At 49.6% G+C, this 17,245-nt stretch overlaps 1 protein-coding gene and 1 pseudogene across 2 annotated transcripts in view; one reads left to right on the top strand and one right to left on the bottom strand.

Annotated features, from left to right (window-relative positions):
* The window catches only part of Prkcz (protein kinase C zeta), a 107,076-nt gene that overhangs the window by 39,781 nt on the left and 50,050 nt on the right, over positions 1-17,245 (bottom strand). The gene's annotated exons all lie outside the window — the stretch shown is intronic.
* Positions 12,631-13,619, top strand: LOC101999401 (annotated as a pseudogene).

Raw genomic sequence — 17,245 nt, forward strand, 5'->3', positions numbered from 1 at the left:
TTAGCCCCGGGGTTGAGAGCACAGAAATGACAAATGACTAGGGTTGATGGCAGTGCCTTGTCACCGACAGCAGGGAAGCCCGGAGTCCCGACTACTAGCCGGGTGGTATTTGGAGACGAGGCTGAGAAGGTGATTGACGTAAGAAGAGGGCGTGGGGGCGGGACCCCAGTTAGTGCCTCCCCAGAAGGGAGCAGCGCTAGCTCTCTGAAACATAAGGACACTCAAAAATGGGCTGTCTGAGATCCGGAAGCAGACTACCCTGTGCCGGCTCCTGACCCCGGGGGCCCCCAGCTTACACCAGGGGAGGACAAGCTCCTGCAATCTATGTCCTTGACAGGGGCGTCTCATCACGGCAGTCAGAATGGACCCAAGACCCTTGCCTTCCGCCACGCATACACCTGGCCGTTTAGAGAATAAAGGGGTGAGTGTGCACAGCAGGATGACAGAGAGCTTACGGAAGAGGATGTGGGGAACACTCTGAACCTGTGGGGAGAGTCTGAAGATCCTAAGGGCATGGGTGAGCACATGTGAACACGTTTACACATGTTTACAAGCGCGGGTCCAAGCAGAGATAGGGTCCCTGGGGCAAGCTGGCTAGCTAGACTAGATGGAAGTAGCAATTCATATATGATATATCACGCTATATATATATAATATTATATACATAATTTACTATAAATTAGAGAGTAAGCTAGATGACACAAAACCCAGCCTTGATACACATGTACACACGTGTATCAAGTGTGTGCACTCCCACATTCACATGCACTTCCGCACACACACACGCGCGCACACACACACACACCCCACATACATAGGAGAAACAGAAATCCACAAAAGGTTCACTCTATGTTTGAGGGATCAGACAAATTAGTACCACACAACCTGCCAGGGTATCAAGGAAGAAGGGCACCCAGGCTATCACTCAGGCTCCTGAAGAAGGCTTAGGTTGGCACAAAAAACCAGGTCAGTGAAGAGGAACACTTGCTCCTGTGGTGCAGAAATTCCATCACTCCTTGACCAGCCTGTGGAGGGGTCCCACAGTGGCTTCCCAAGCATCTGAGAATGCTGCAAGCCAGGTGTGGGATGGTGCACACCTATAATCCCAGCACTGAGGAGGCAGAGGCGAGAGAATGGAAAGTCAGGGCTAGCCTGGGCTACAAAAGGACTCTTTAAACAAACAAAGAAACAAAAACCCAACCAAACAAAAACAACGATTTTCTTGGTTTTGTTTTGTTCAAAATAGGGTTCTCTTTGTAGCCCCCTGGCTGTCCTGAAACCTGCTCTGTAGACCAGGCTGGCCATGAACTCAGAGATCCATCTGCTCTGCCTCCCAAGTGCTGCAGTTAAAGGCAGGTGCCATCACCTCCTGGAAACAATAATGGAGCATACCTTTAGCATCAGCACTCAGGAGACAGAGGTAGGCAGATCTCTGTGAATTCAAGGTCAGCCTTGTGAGTGCAAGTTCTAGGTCAGCCAAGGCTACACAGAGAAAAGTGCCTCAAGGAAACAGGAAAAGAAAGAAATAGATTTATTTATTTAGTATCTGCATAGAAGCATGTGCACACCACGGCACACGTGTAAGCTGGAGGACAACCTGAAGGAGGGGGTCCTCTTCTGTCACCATGTGGATTCTGGGGATCAAACTCGGGTCTTTAGGCTTGGCGGCAAGTGCCTTCACCCTTGCAGGCCCCTGGTGCCATCCCCCCTTTAATGTGCATGTTTATGTGCTTGAGTGGACACATGCGTACCACGTGCATGCAGGAGCCCACACCCCTGGAACTGGAGTTACAGACAGTTATGAGCTGCCCTGAGGGTGCAGGGAACCAAACCCAGCCCTCTGCCAGAGCAGTGAGAACGTTTAACTGCTGAGTCAGCGCCAGCCTTCCACCGCACTTCTTAACTTTAAGTATCTGCTATGGGTTGGGTTCGTCCCCAAAAAGCTCAAGTGTTGGAATCTCCATCACCAGAGTCACAGGCTGATGACATTTGGGAAGGCAGCTGGGGTGAGGTGAGGTCAGGTATAACTGGGGCCATCTACACTAGGGCATTAGTGGCTTCACAGAGGGGAAAGACACAGGCTAGCAAGCTGCTCGGTTCCCCATGTGGCCCTCACCGGAGGCTGACACAGCTTTCTGCTGACACCCTCTAAAACTTCTGAAATAAACTCTGTTCCCTGCAAACCACCCCGTATCAGGCACTCTGAGCTGCAACGCAAAAATGAACCAAAACTTGTTGTGAATGGCAATTGTGCAGGTGGTCTTGGAAGTACACCCTGCACCTGCAGGCCAGGCCAGTGTGCTTCAGGTCGCTTGGGATTCTCTCAGGGTGAGTAGCCTCTGGGGGAGTCACAAGCACTTATAATGTTGGCCCCTTCACCTCAGAAAGAAAAGCTGAAACTGAGAGAAAAGAAGGGAGAAACGGGGGATTGAAATGGTAGGAAAACCACTGAGAGGCCATGACTTTCTGTTGGGGGTTGACCAGAAGGCCCAAGATGACCATGCCCTTTCCTGAGGAAATGGGCCAGTGCCGGAAGGTGTGCACACAGCTTGGTCCTGCTCAGTGAGTGGGAAGCCTTGTTATTGTCGTTTTTTTCAGGCTGAAATTGTTTTAAGGAGTTGCATATGGATGTCAACTTGACAAAAGGTAGACCTCTAGAGTTCCTGTGTCAACTCTGTCAGATCGAATATTGTTCTGGATGTTTCCATGAGGGTGTATAGGGATGAGGCTAACCCTCATTAACTCTGACCTTGAATATGGCCCTTCTTATTGGATGGGCCTCCTCTAGTCAATCAAAGCAATGAAAGACTGCTATCCTTTAATAGATGTGGGCTCTGAGCTTGACATGAAGCCTACATCGACTGCTTTGGACTTCCTAGCCTCCATATTCCTGTGGGCCAAGCCTTTTCACTATACGCATCCTGTTGGGTGTCCCTAGAGCGCCCTGACTTACACAGGGCCTTCTTGGACAGCTATACACCTTGGAGTTCCACAGGAAAGTAATTCACAGTTGTGGCAGTGGGTACCCCAAGTAAATCACAGGTGCTGGCCCATGCCTGGGTCACTGACCAGGTGAGTAAGAAGGAATCACAGTAACAGCCAGTGATCTTCACATAAAAAATAAACACTTCAAATATTTTTTTTACCATACTCTAAATTTTCTAAAAAATTATTTTATGTGTGTGTGTTTTGCCTGAATACACACACACACACACACACATTTGATGCGCATGGAGGCCAGGAGACTGAGTCAGACTCCCCTGGAGCCACAGTTAAGACAGTTGGGAGACAGACTGTGGGTGCTGGGAACTGGACCGGGTCCTCTGTACTAGCATTAAGTGCCCTTAATTGCTGAGCCATTTTTCTAGCCCCTGGTATACCTTAAGGGGCTGGAAAGGCAATGGGAAAATTCTTGTGCTGTAGTGGTTTGAATAAGAATGGCCCCCAGAGGCTCATACACTTGAATACTGAGTCCTCAGGGAGGGAAGGGATGCTATCTCAAAGGATGAGGAGGTGCTGCCTCACGGAGGAAGGGCGGATGGGCGTCACTGGGAGGTGGGGGGTGTGGGCCCTGGGATTTCAAAGCCCAAGGCAGTCCCAGTGTCTCTCTCTGCCTGTTGCCATTGGATGAGATGGAGATTGCTCAGCTACTTCTCTAGCACCATGCCTGCCTGTGTACCACTATGCTTTCCCCAGTGATGATGATGCACTAAGCCTCTGAACCGATGACCTAAAGCCAGCCCCAAGGAAATGCTTTCTTGTGTGAGTTGTTCTGGTCATGGTGTCTCTTCACAGCAACAGGACACTGGCTAAGAACACGTGCTGCCCCCTCATCAATGCCAACTAAGACTGGGGTCGGCATCTCATCTCTCCTGATGGTGCTAGTCAGGCCCCCTCACCTTCTTCAGTGAGCAAAGCTACAGAGGATATTGTGTTTCATGGGACTTTTTGCCTGGGCTCTGGCACACTCATCCCCTTCTGCATGTCACCTTTGTCACAATCGGTGAAGGAAAAAGGATGTCCATACTGTTCAGATTTTCTTAATTTTCTCCAATGTCCTCTTTCCTCCCAGAACCCCACCTAAAACTTACAGTATATAATATAGTCCCCCATCTCCTTGGGCTCCTTGGGGCTGGGACTGTATTTTAGAGTTCTTGCCCTTATTAGCCTTGCTGGTGCTGAGGATTCTGGTCAGGAACCTACGGAGCATTTCCTAGTAGTAACTGCCTATGGTTTCTTAGGGTAACAACTAGGGTTGTGACATCCTTGGTTCCTGAATCAACAATGGAGCCTTTCTGGAAATCCTCGCTCCCACAAGGACTACAACTAAAACCCAAACTTTCAAACTGTACGGATTTACTAAAAGATTCCCTAAGAGCAATGTAGCCCCGGACAAAGCCACACCGAGTCCCCTATGGTTTTCTAGGCCCTGGGGGAATCCAGCTGCCTCTGCCACATTCAGGCCAAATTGCACTTTCACAACCTGGTTTTGTCTGAGAAACGAAAACTCTACTCCTGACCTAAGCGAGGGTCACCATTATGCGCACAGGATATGAGCGAGTCACGCTTGCTGAAGAGGGAGGGGTGCTCTGGCAAAGGGGAATAAGTATGGATGGGATTCTGGGGTAAGCCCAGGCTGTAAGGAAGCCCTGGAGGGTAGGGATAGAGTCTGCTGGGACTGTGTGACGCTCCCAGCACAATGTAGGAGCTGTCCTTGGTAGTCTGCAGCTTCTGTCACGAATGCAGGTGTCAGAGCTGAGCTCTGGCCTGGTGAGAGTTGGTGGTGTCACATGCCCACTGGGGACTCAGCTGCCAACCTCCCTGGTGGCTGGCACACAGTGAACAGCAAGTCCCGGAGAGTGTGTGGGCTGCCTTCCTGACAACCTCGGGGAGCTCTCTGCTTGTCTTTGAAATTCTATAATTAGGCTGGTCACAGGAATCTTAACAAGCTCTGTTTCCATGGTAATCTAGCATCTTGAGCACTGACAAGGTGGGGGGAAAAAACCCTGCTTTTTAAAAAAGCTAAACTCTGATCGACTTGACTGTGGACAAACCCGCCTCTTCCAGGCTTGGGGATGAGCAGGTGGGCTGGACTCCGGCAACAGATCAGAATGAAGCTGGGGGGCTCCTCACGTGTGGGACGTGGAAGGAACAGTGTAACGAGCACAGGTCACACGGTGCCAAAGGGTGACCCCGTGTTGCCAAGGACGGAACATGTGCTAGCAATTAAGCCTCATAGAGAGCCTTGGGTCTTCGTCGGCAACCCCAGGCCAGCGGCCAGCAAAGGTAAGAAGGCAGTTAGAATCCTGAGGCTCAAAGAGGGTCCACAGAGCTTGAGAAAGATGCCGTGGAGGGCAGGAGTACAACAGACATTGCCACCTCTACCTCAGGGCCACAGGGATTTCTGTCGGGATTCTGTCTGCCTCTCTCCACCACACACATACGCAGACCAGCTTATCCCAGGACCTCAGATGTCCAGCTGGAGGGTGGCTGTGCCCTGGGAAGGCAGCATGGAGGAGCCAGACTGCTTCATTACAGCCGTAAGGCTGCAGGTATCCAGGCCTACTGTGCAGCACAGGTAACAAAAACCCAGAGATAGATATTGGGGTTCAACCCGGAAACCAGACAGAAAGGCAGCCAAGTCAGTAGAGAAGAAGCCTCACCTCTATCAAGGCTGGGTGACCACGAAACTAAGCAGACTAAGCCTCTCTCTCCTCCCATTTTATATTCCCTCTCCCTAGTGCTGGGATTAAAGGTATAGGCCACCACCACCTGGATTAACTTCTACATTAATACTGTGTAGCCCAGGGTGGTATTGAACTCACAAAGATCCATCTGGCTCTGTCTCCCAAATCCTGGGGTTAAAGGTGTGCGTCACCACTGCCTGACCTCTAGTGGCTTTAGCTTTGCCTCTGGTCTTGAGGCAAGATTTATTTATCAAAATACAAATAATATACCACTACAAAATTCTGTCTCTTTGTCTTCAGAGCCAAATTCTCTCTTTAGTTCCTGAATCTGGACCCTCACTCTACTGTACTTTAGAATGTCCTGGATTCGTCAGGGCTCCCAGAATAAGGGTCTTCATTCCTTCTACACTGCCAGGTAGGCACCATCCCAGTGGTTGGGGGTGGAACGGCCCTTCAAAGGTGGGAAAGCTGGGTAGGTAGCACATCTGAGTGTGTAGCCGCCTCCTCCCGCTAGGGACTTTCCCATCCCAGGCCTGCAACTCAAACTTCCTGTTTCTAACCACCGATCTATTTCCCAGCCGAAAGGATGACTTATACATGCCACGCTTTGAGAGGTAAGTGAAGAATAACGTTGAAATCACAAAAGCAGGCCTGGGTAGAGGTATGGGAACTGCTGCCAGGGGGAAGTTACAGTTGCGTGGGAGATGGGGCTGTTTGTGAACAGCAGGCACAACCGTGGCTCCCACGCGGGCTTTCCACCCTTTCAGCTACTCCATCGTACACTGTCCAGGGAGTGTCCCTGTGTAACCACAGCGCACCAGAGACACAGCCAAACAGTTGGCCCACACAGGGGAGCTGCCCCGGTCCTCTCGTCTATATGGAGCCTCGGTGCATCGGTGACGGGTGAAAACCACACGAGCTGCTGCCCTACAGACGATGAGGACAAACACGCAAGAACGCGGGATTGCAGGTTCCCCAGGGTGACGCACGAGCCTCAGCGGAGACTAGCCCAGGCCACACACACTGGAAAGAGACCCAGAGGGTGTGTGTGTGGGGGGGGTCATAAACTGTAATACCAGGCATGGTGGCTCACACTTGTGACCCCATTTCTTAGTTGGCTAAAACAGGAGAATTGCTATGTGTCCAAGGTCAGCCTGGCCTGTACAGCAAGATCCCATCTAAAACAAAATGAACAAACAAAAAAGCAAATCAAATCAGAGAGAGAGAGGGTAACAGAAACAAGGGGATGGACACGCATGGAACACACTATGCGCACGTATGAAAATGTTATAATAAAGTTCATTACTGTGTATAGCTGATATGTGCTAATGAAAACACTTAAAAAGCTAAAAAATAAACCCAAACAAACAAAAAACTGACCCAGGGTTGGTGGATTTCTGTTAGCGTCGGCCCTCTGGCCTCAACTTTCTTCTCTGAGCAGAACCCCGGGACAAGGCTCCTTCCTATGGATTCCCAGCCTTGACATTGCTCACTAGTCAAGAGAAGGGCATTCTAGTGACCTCAGAGGCCAGCACACGTCCCCAAGAGAAGGACAGCAAGTCAGGCTGGCTGATTAGGCATGGTGGGCCACCCTGTGGTCACTGCTCTTTGCCAACAGGCATGACAACCGGTCTGCGGCTTCTGCATCTATCCGCCATGGTGCCCAAACTGCATCAATGCCCCCATTATCACAGACACATCACTGAGGCAGCCTGTCTCACGGGGAAAAGGACATGGGACTTTGGAGCTTGTTTCTTAGGTGCTGGTGCAGACACAAAAGGACCTCTGACTGTAACCAGGCAGCAAGGTCCCTGTGCCCCGGGAGGTCTACCTGCAGGAAGATACCAGACGCCCTTCCCAGCAGCCAGACACTGCCGACAGGCTGGGTGGGGCCATCCTAGCAAGGACTGGGGAAGCTGTGCTGCCGTCTGGGGCAGCGGTGAAATGAATTCCCCCGACAGCTACCCCGTGGCACCGAGGGAAAGCAAGGGAAAGGCTTACACTGGTGTGAGACAGTGGGCGGCTCCTTCCAGAGGAAAAATGGTCCACGTGGATAGTGGTGCTGTGGCTGGATCTTGGGGGCCCCCTGCTGGACGGTCATGTCTTGACAGGGTTTCTCAAAGTGCCGGGCTGAACCTTGCAGGAGAGAAAGGCCCCGCCCATGTCTGAGCCCCTCCCAAGGAATGGGGTCAGAAAGCAGGCAGAGTAGGGGTGTGAGTGAGGAAAATGAGCTCTGGAGAAACTGTGTGGGGAGCTGAAGAGACTGAGCAGCTTCTATGTTAACAGTGCCCCACACAGGACCAGGGGATGCAGGAGGTGTGAGAAGAGGAGCTGCCTCTGGATCCCAGGAACCCTGGTACTTCTGGGTAGAAGCATCCTCTTGTGATCAGTGATTACAGTTGTTTGTGAGTCAGTGAGAGGCCTTACGTCCCTCCTGGTAGGGAGTGAGGGGAGAGCAAAGCCTCTCAAGGTCTTTTCATGTAGGACATCGACCTCCCTGCGGACCCACCAGCACAACCGGCATCACCTCCACAGGCCTCAGCTCTGAGCCCTGCCACAATAAAGTACAGTTTCAAAATATGAATGAGGGGCTCACAAACCTTCAGTCCTTAACATTCCGCCCCTGAGACTCCCAAAACGCATGTCCTCAAAGGCGGAACATGTCCACTACTTCCTGCCTGATCCTCGTGTTAAGGTTGATGAAATGGGAGGGTGCGGGATCTGGAGGAAAGAGAGAGCACCGGAAGGGAAAAACAGTGCTGTCTGCAGGGCATTTCCAGGATGAAAGACACGGCGTAGGCCCTCCACTGTGACAGGACCTTGTCCCAGTGAACCCACCAGAAGCTGAAAAATGCTGTAAGCCGAAAGGTGTTGGGCACCCCTGACCCGGCGAACTCAGGTGGAGACAGATCTGAAGCTGGGAGAGGGAGGCGCGACCTACCTGGGGCCCGCGCTGAGCAGGAAACAGGGTTCGTTCCTGCAGGAAGGGGAATGCAGATCACACTAACAAAGTCCAGATAATTAGCTGTCAGCAAATCGGCGTTTTTTTAAAAATATTACTCATAAGAACAGTCCAGGCAGAAGGAAGACTTTCACAGGCAGACAAGGTGAGGCAGAGCACACTGGAAGGGCGGTGGAGGCTCAGCCTGAGGCGCAAGGGGGAGGGTCGGGTGATTATGTACAAATGCTAGGGAGTCTTATATGTGGGACCAGAGCGACCGCAGATCCAGGAGGCGGGGAGTGCACTCAGGCAGTAAGCCCCCCTTCCTCAGCACACACAGCAACCTGAGCAGTCATCTTTTATGGGACAAGAGAAGCAAGTGTGACTTTAAGGACAGTACACACAACACCCTCCAGCTTACAATGGGCTCACTGGGGACTTTCTGACTTACGATGGAGTGAGATTGATATGAATTCGGCAGGAAACCCGGTTTGAACTTGGCATGCCCCCCGGCTAACAGTGTATGTATAGTCCAATCCTCTTGTAACGCTTGACGTGGCCGAGAGCAACAGTTCCCAGTCCACCTGAGCTCCTGAGGTGAACAACTGGTCAGGCGGACCACCTCAACTTAGAGTAACGTTGATTTCCGGTGGGCTTACTGGGACAAGTACATCGCACTGGGGGGGGCATACGTGACATGTTTCACCTTGGAAAGGGACACTTTCAGGAGGATCAAAGTGTTCAAAAGGAAGGCACAGAAGCCAAACGTGGTGGGGGGGGGGGCATGTATGGAACCCCAGCTCGTAGGAGAATGAGAGTTCCACGCCGGCCTGAACTGCAGAACAAGATTGGGCTCAAAATTTGAAAAGGGCTGATGATGTAGTTTGGTGGCACAGCACTTGGCTAGCATACACGAAGCCCTGGGGGGAAATGCAGGAGATGGGGATGCTGTGCCCGGAACCGCTATACTGCTAATACTAACACAAAATACCCAAGCGAAGAAACAACAAAAATCATAGAGAGAAGAGGAAAATTTCAGTTAAACTTAGAGATGCGCAACACATTGTTTTCAATTACACATGATGTAAATCCAAAAGGGGCGGGGGAGATTTGAACCAAACTGACCAACTCCATTAGAATACTCAGCCCGACGTACGCACCTTGTACTGCTTTGCAAACTGAACACGTCAAAAGTCATCCATATGCTGGGCCTTAACAACGGTCAGGAACGGAATCTTGACGTCTCTACCCACAGCGAAATAAAGCTAAGAATGGCGGGAGAACAAATGGCTGTAGATCAAACAGCAATGCATTTCTGGTTCTCGAAATATGGTTTTGTTACATTGGATGGGCTGGGCTCTAACTCATGGCAATTCTCCTGCCACAGGTGTCTGACTCCCTGGACCAAGCAGCCACAGAGTTCTGTACATTTTTGTGAACCTCGGGCCTGGCACACGCTAGGTAAGCACACCGCTATCTAGCAGTGTCCCAGCTTCCCGATAACCCAACTGGGTGTAGTATTTGAAGGAGAATGGTCCCATCGGCTCGCGGCTCGCGTGTGTGTATACTTGGCCCCCGGTTGATGGAACTGCTTGGGAAGGACTAAGCAGTGTGACCTTGGAGGAGGTGTGTCACTGAGGTTGGGCTTTGACGCGTCAAAAGATTGGCACCGTTCCCAGTGTATTCTCTGCCTCCTAATTTTGGATCAAGATATGAGCTCTCAGCTGTTCCTGCCACCATGGACTCTTAACTTCTGAAACTGTAAGCCCAGGTAAATGCTTTCTCTTATAAGTTGCCTTGGTCACGGTGTTTAGTCACGGCAATGGAAAAGTCACTATGACGCAGGGCTTGTTGGATCATGCACTGGGAAGGCTGAGGCAGGAGGATCCTGAGTTCCAGACCAGCTTGAGCTACATACACAGTCAGATCTTGTCTCAAAATGCTACAAGAGCACAAAAAAAAATCCCTCCTTAAATCAGGTCTAAGAAAGAGGGCAAAAGGAACTAAACTATCCGAACTACTTGATGATAGTTATTCTAAACTTGGGGGCACAGATACAGCACACTTGGAGGAAAAACTAGCAGGGTGGAAGAACATAGCAGAAAGGGGGAAAAAAAAACTAAAAAAAAATGATTTGTGCATCAATCTGTATGAACAAAAAACAGCAAATAGGTGGGGCGAGGTGGTACACACCTGTAATCCCAGAATATGGGAGGTTGAGGCAGGAGGATTGTGAACTGGAGGTCAGTTTATTTAAGGAAAAATATCAAAGGACAGCAATTTAAACCCAAAGAACACCAAAGAAGAAAATAATAAAGAGAAAAGTAGAAACAGAACACATAGTTGGGTGGTGATGGTGCACACCTTTAATCCCAGCACTCAGGAGGCAGAGACAGGAGGATCTCTATGAGTTTGAGGCCAGCCGGTCTACAGAGCATGGTCCAGGACAGCCAGGGTTACAGAGAGAAATCTTGTCTTGATCCCCTTGCAACTTCCCCCCAAAACAAAGAAATACATATAAAAAAATCAGAAAAGAAAAAACAAAATTTGACTGTTTGAAGAGATGGCCAGACTTGGTAAATATCTTACAAGACCTACAACAGTAACAGAGTGTGAAGTTCTAAAAGCAGGAATTGGTGCTGCGGTTTCTACAGGTTTCGTGGCCGTTTATAGGATGTGCACTACAGTGTCACGACGTCCTGAGAACACAGCTTACCAAAAGTGACCAATGAAACACAGAATCTGTACAGTTGACTTTCATTTGAAAAATTGAGCCTGCAATGTAGAGAAAACACACCCGTAAGGCTCACCAGGCTCATGTGACTTCAAGGATGAACGTGCCAAGGAGAAAAAAGCCGAATATTAGTCTGTCATAAAAAAAAAATCCTCTTGAATATAAAAAAGCGTTCTTTTTTAAATTTTGTAAGGCCAACAACCTCAACAGTTGACAGCATCACAAAAAAGGAAAATCACAGCTCCACCTCTCATAAACATAATTACAGAAACTGCAAACACGGAATTAGCAGATTGAATTGCTGAAGTATGAAATGGGGCGTGCAGGCTGAAGAAGCCAGTCAGACGGCGTGAGGAACCAATGATACAATTCTGTACGAACAGAACAAAAGAGGAGACTTCGCTCATGTCAGAAGAAGAAAGGAAACAGCCTTTACCGGGAGTCAACGACCACAGAGGAAAAGGATGGCGTCACCTTACTGCCAGAGTGGGGATTTACAACAGAACACACGGCTAACAGATTCCTTAACGGTGACTTCTGTCACAGCGGAGGTGCCCGATGTCACCGGTCTTGTCCCACAAGGTTTCTGGAAAATAAACAGTACTAGGAAAACAAAGGGGGCAATAACACTATCACTGGTGAAATGGCAGTGTCTACAGGACACAGGGCGCGCAGTGGGACCCTTGCTCTGACTGCCAATGGCAGGTCTGTGAAGTGGGACAAAGGGCAGAACGAAACGGTTAAATCTCCCACACAGCTCTATAACCAAACAGGACACAAAATTCTATAAGTAAAAACAGCATTAAAATATCACTATTAATCTAAGAGAAAATGTGCTGGGATCATTACACCGAACACATACTACATGTGATTACGAATGTCCCTGAAGTAGCTGAATGAAGGCATAAACACACACATGCTCACGGAATACAAGCCTGAACACTGCAGAGATTTTCCCAAGATCAATCCATAAATTGATCTTCAATTTAAATAAAACTTAAAACAAAAAAAACAGGGTATTATGGAGCCCAGGCTAGCCTCAAACTTGATACTGGCCTTGAACACCTAATTTACTGCCTCAATCTCCCTCGTGTTAGGATTGTGGGTATGCACAACCATGTCCATTTTCCAAACAGAACACCCATGTGTATGTGGGGGTCGGGGGGGGGATGATGGACGGACTGGGAATGGAACTTAGGGCCTTGAGTGTGCTAGGGGGTGGGGGGAGTGGGGGGGATGGGGGTGGGACGATGGACAGACTGGGGATGGAACTTAGGCCTTGAGTTGCTAGACGAGTGCTCTACCACTGATCTTCACCCTGGCTGGTGTTCTGAAAACTAAGAAGCCAACTATAAACTTTGTATAGAAATGTCAAAGAATAGCAAATACAGTCTTGAGGGAAAATAAAGCTGGAAGCCTTTACAAGTTAAAAAAACATCACGGATCACCCTCCCTGGCGTCCCAGGATCCTCGAGGCCCCGGTTCCTTCCCGGGAACCGGAAGAGACGTAAGGAAGGCGGGGCTGAGTTTTAGAAACCGGACTGTGAAGCTTTGTGCTTCCTCTTTCCTGCCAGCGCCGAGCGATGGGCATCTCTCGGGACAACTGGCACAAGCGCCGCAAGACCCGGGGCAAGAGAAAGCCCTGCCACAAGAAGCGGAAGTATGAGCTGGGACGGCCTGCGGCTAACAGTAAGACTGGCCCTCGTCGCATCCACACAGTCCGTGTGCGAGGAGACAATAAGAAGTACCGTGCCCTAAGATTGGATGTGGGGAACTTTTCCCGGGGTTCTGAGTGCTGTACTCGCAAAACAAGGATCATTGACGTCTGCGTCCAATAACGAGCTGGTCCGCACCAAGACTCTGGTCAAGAACTGCATTGTGCTCATTGACAGCACCCAGTACCGACAGTGGTACGAGTCCCACTATGCATGCACTGCATGGCCGCAAGAAGGGGGCCAAGCTGACTCCTGAGGAGGAAGAAATATTAAACAAAAAACGATCAAAGAAAATTCAGAAGAAATAACGATGAAAGGAAAAAGAACGCCAAGATCAGCAGTCTTCTGGAGGAGCAGTTCCAGCAGGGCAAGCTTCTGGCCTGTATCGCCTCAAGACCAGGCCAGTGTGGCAGAGCCGATGGCTATGTGCTAGAAGGCAAGGAGCTGGAGTTCTGTCTGAGGAAGATCAAAGCCCGGAAAGGCAAATAAACCATCCATCATAGCTCATGTAATAAAGGTGTTTATTATTCTGTAAAAAAAAAGAATCATGGGGCACTGATTACCAAGCTCAAGAGGTCAAGATAGTGTGGTGTGGGGAGGCTGAGGGAAGTCACACAGAGGCCCCACAGACGGCCTCGTTAGCGACAGGCCTTTAGTAAATTAGCTAGAACCCCACACCTTACACTACTTAGAAAATTCACTCGTATTACTTGGAGAACTCACTAAAGCCTACAAAGTACAGCATGGAAGAATATGTTAGTGGTCTTGGACTAGGGAGCATTTCCTCAGCAGGATCAAAAAAAAAAAACCCCAAAAAACCAAGCACTAAATATAAAGATTTCATTTTATGTTCATCTAAAGACATCATCAGAATAAAGGACAAGCCACTGACCCAGGGTCTGGACAGACAGCTCAGGGGTTAAAACGCATTACTGTCTGGTTCCCAGAACCCATACTGGGTAGCTCCAACAGGATCTGACATCTAGCACCAGCACCTGCACATACCTGTATTTGGCACACATACACACACACACACACACACACACACACACACACACAAGGAAAAAAGGGCAGGTGTGGTGGTGCGTACCTTTAATTCCAGCAGGAAGTGGAGGTCGGCAGATCTCTTTAAGTTTGAGGCCAGTGTGGTCTGTGTAGGAGCTCCAGACATGTCAGAACTACATAATGAGACCCTATCTCAACAAATAAACAAAACCCGAAGAAGAAAAAAGACATTGTCCCACAAATATTTTTTTAAAAAAGTATCTATGAATCAACAAGCATTATCACCCCAGTTTAAGTAGTTTAATAAAAATTAAAGGAAGCTATAATCTCTGCACTCAGGAGTTCATGGACAACCTAAACTACATAGAAGACACTGTCTCAAAACAAAACAAAACAAAACAAAACAAAACAAAACAAAACCTATTTAAAAATGCAGGAGGCACCTGCACTGGGCCCCAAGAAGACAGAAATTACCAAAAGAACCCAGTGTTGTAGCTTTAAGTAGAAACCCCCGTCCTTTGCAACAATGGCGACCTGGACTGCCTGATCTACATCAGCCTGGGAATTTTATTTGGTTCCCTCTCCCTGTCTGTCCCCGCCTTACAACAAAAGCAACTCTGAGAGGATAGTCATCCCTTTCTTATGCTGATAGGAACACGTACTGTCTCGGGGGATGAGGTGCCCTGGGATTCTGGGGCTGCACATAGTTAACGCAAGTCTTTGGCTGGACCTGGTACCTACAGTTTTCCAGGCGGAAGCTGGAGCCCAGGAACCTAAGATTCTGTCTCAAAATAAAAAAAAAAAAATAAAACTTTAAATCTATGACAATTTTGTCTTTTGATATAACCCAGCTTTGAAAATGGGCAGGCAGGACTGGGTGTGGTAGTGCACCCCCCGCTTAAACCTAGCACTTGGAAGGCAAAGTCAGATGATCTCTGGAGGCCAGCCTGGTCTACAGAGCCAGTTCCAGGATAGCCAAGGCTACACAGAGAAACCCTGTCCTACCTAAAAACAAACCAACAAACAAAAAAGGGGGGGGGGAGAGGAAGGAAATGTGAATAGGTGTGTTTACAGAACAGAATCCTAAACAGTCAGATACAGTACGCTATGAGAGAGTAGATTGGTCGGTCTTGGGGGTGATAAGCCAGAGTTCTTGGGGCCACAGTCTGGTTTTCTGATGCAAACCAAGAGTTCCGGGAAGGATGTGGATCTGGAGAGGGCAGGTATGGTACATAAAGGTTACTCTTATCCCCAGGGCTCTAGAGGTCCTCAGATTCTCCAGAAGAATGGATTTCGTATAGTAAAGAGCAACCTCAAGACCAAGATAGCTTCAGGATTTGCTATACCACAGACACGGCTACCATTAGAGAGGGACAGTGACTTTGAGCCAGACCCCCAGTCCAATTACTTCAGTCATGTGACCCCATGCCTATGGGTACTTCCAGGAGTACCCTAAAACAACTGGGGGGGGGGTGTCCTCCGGAACTCTGAGGAAATTGATTAATCATGTTTTAAACTATCAGATAAGGCTAATTTTTTTTTTGCGGCAGCTAGTGGAAGCTGCCTGCGCCCACATGCCCAGGTCAGAAGGAAGTGAGTGCACGGAGGATGCAGAACCAGGGCATCTGCCGATCTCCAGTGAAAGAGTCCTGACAGTATAGACAGGCGGCTGGAGAAATCGTGGCTACCAGTCCGGCTGTGTGAGAGCCAGGGACCCTGTGACACCACACGCTCTTGGCACACTGTCCACAGCAACGCAGATGCCACAGACAGTCCAGGATGAAGTTCTGCCCAGCACAGGGTTATGCCCAGCAGGCCCTGAACCTGCACACACTTCTACTTGGCCATTTTCAGCAAAGCCACAGGTCTTCACTGGCTTGGCTTTATCGACTCAAACTATGAGGATGTCAACATATTCTGCCAGGTCAGGGTGTTGTGGTTCTGCCGCCAACGTGTGTGTGTGTGTGTCTGTGTGACTGTGTGTCTGTGTGCGCGTGAACACTGCCTAGTTTCCAGGAGCCACTAAGATCAACACGTGGCTCCAGGAACAAGGGACAGCCAACTTGAGGTATGTGGGAAATAGAGAGGTTGCTTCCCTCTTCCAGAAGGGCTGCCTGGAAGAGAAGAGCTGAGTTTCCAAGGAGGAAGTGAAGAGAAAAATGGAGATGGTGTGGGCCACACTGAGTACTAGGGCAGACAAGATGTTCCTGGGGACCAGAAGGGAGTCGTGTGGTGTCACCCCTGATGCTTTCTTGAAAGCTCTAATGGAATGTGTCTCCACGTGGAATGTGTCTACAGACACAGAGAAAAGGGTGCTCACTCAAATGTCGTACGGTCTGCGAAGGTCAGCTTGACTGTCAACTTGACACAACTTAGATTCACCTAGGAAGAGTCTTGGCGAGGGACTGTCTAGATCAGGTTGGCCTGGGTGTGTCTGTAGGGGCACTGTCTGAATAATGCAAAACCTCCAGCTCATTTGTGGGCAGCACTATTCCCTAGGCAGGGATCCTGAACAGTATGAGAGCGGGGGAATCAAGCAAGTGAGCACGCGGGAGTTCATTCTCGCTCTGCCCTTGACTGTGGGTGATGCAAGCGGCTGTTTTAAGTTCCTGCCACCTTGACGTCCCTGTTGGAACTGAGCTAAAATAAACCCTCTCTCCGTTATATATCAGGGTGTTATATCAGCAACAGAAATGATGTTGGAATAAGCCCCAGGCTTTGACAAGGAAGCCACAGCAGGAACCCCTATCCTCAGCTGGTGCACAGGAGAGAAAGCACAGACCCCCACGCGGAGATTATATGATGCCGGGAGCCGCTGACTTCGCGCACCCCAAAGAAGCCTTCAAAAAAGATCTGGACTGGGCTCAGTGTCTCCCTAGCACGCTTTGTCACACAAAGACAAACAGACCAAACAACACCAAAAAGGATGTAAGGACAGCACATCCATCCGCTCGCAGGAGTGGATGCTGGCACGCTGCAGAGTTGCAACAAGCCGGGGAGGGACACAATGCCCAGGCAGAGTGGCTGACTGGGGAACGGTCAGCATAGAGTGGGCTGACCACGGATGCTGTGGCATGAAGAGGAACCAACTGAGCACGCAGTAGCAACCTGGGGTGTGCCCCTGCAACCTGGGGTGTGCCCCTGCAACCTGGGGTGTGCCCCT

Source organism: Microtus ochrogaster, unplaced genomic scaffold (assembly GCF_000317375.1).
Source record: "Microtus ochrogaster isolate Prairie Vole_2 unplaced genomic scaffold, MicOch1.0 UNK38, whole genome shotgun sequence".
Lineage (NCBI taxonomy): Eukaryota > Metazoa > Chordata > Mammalia > Rodentia > Cricetidae > Microtus > Microtus ochrogaster.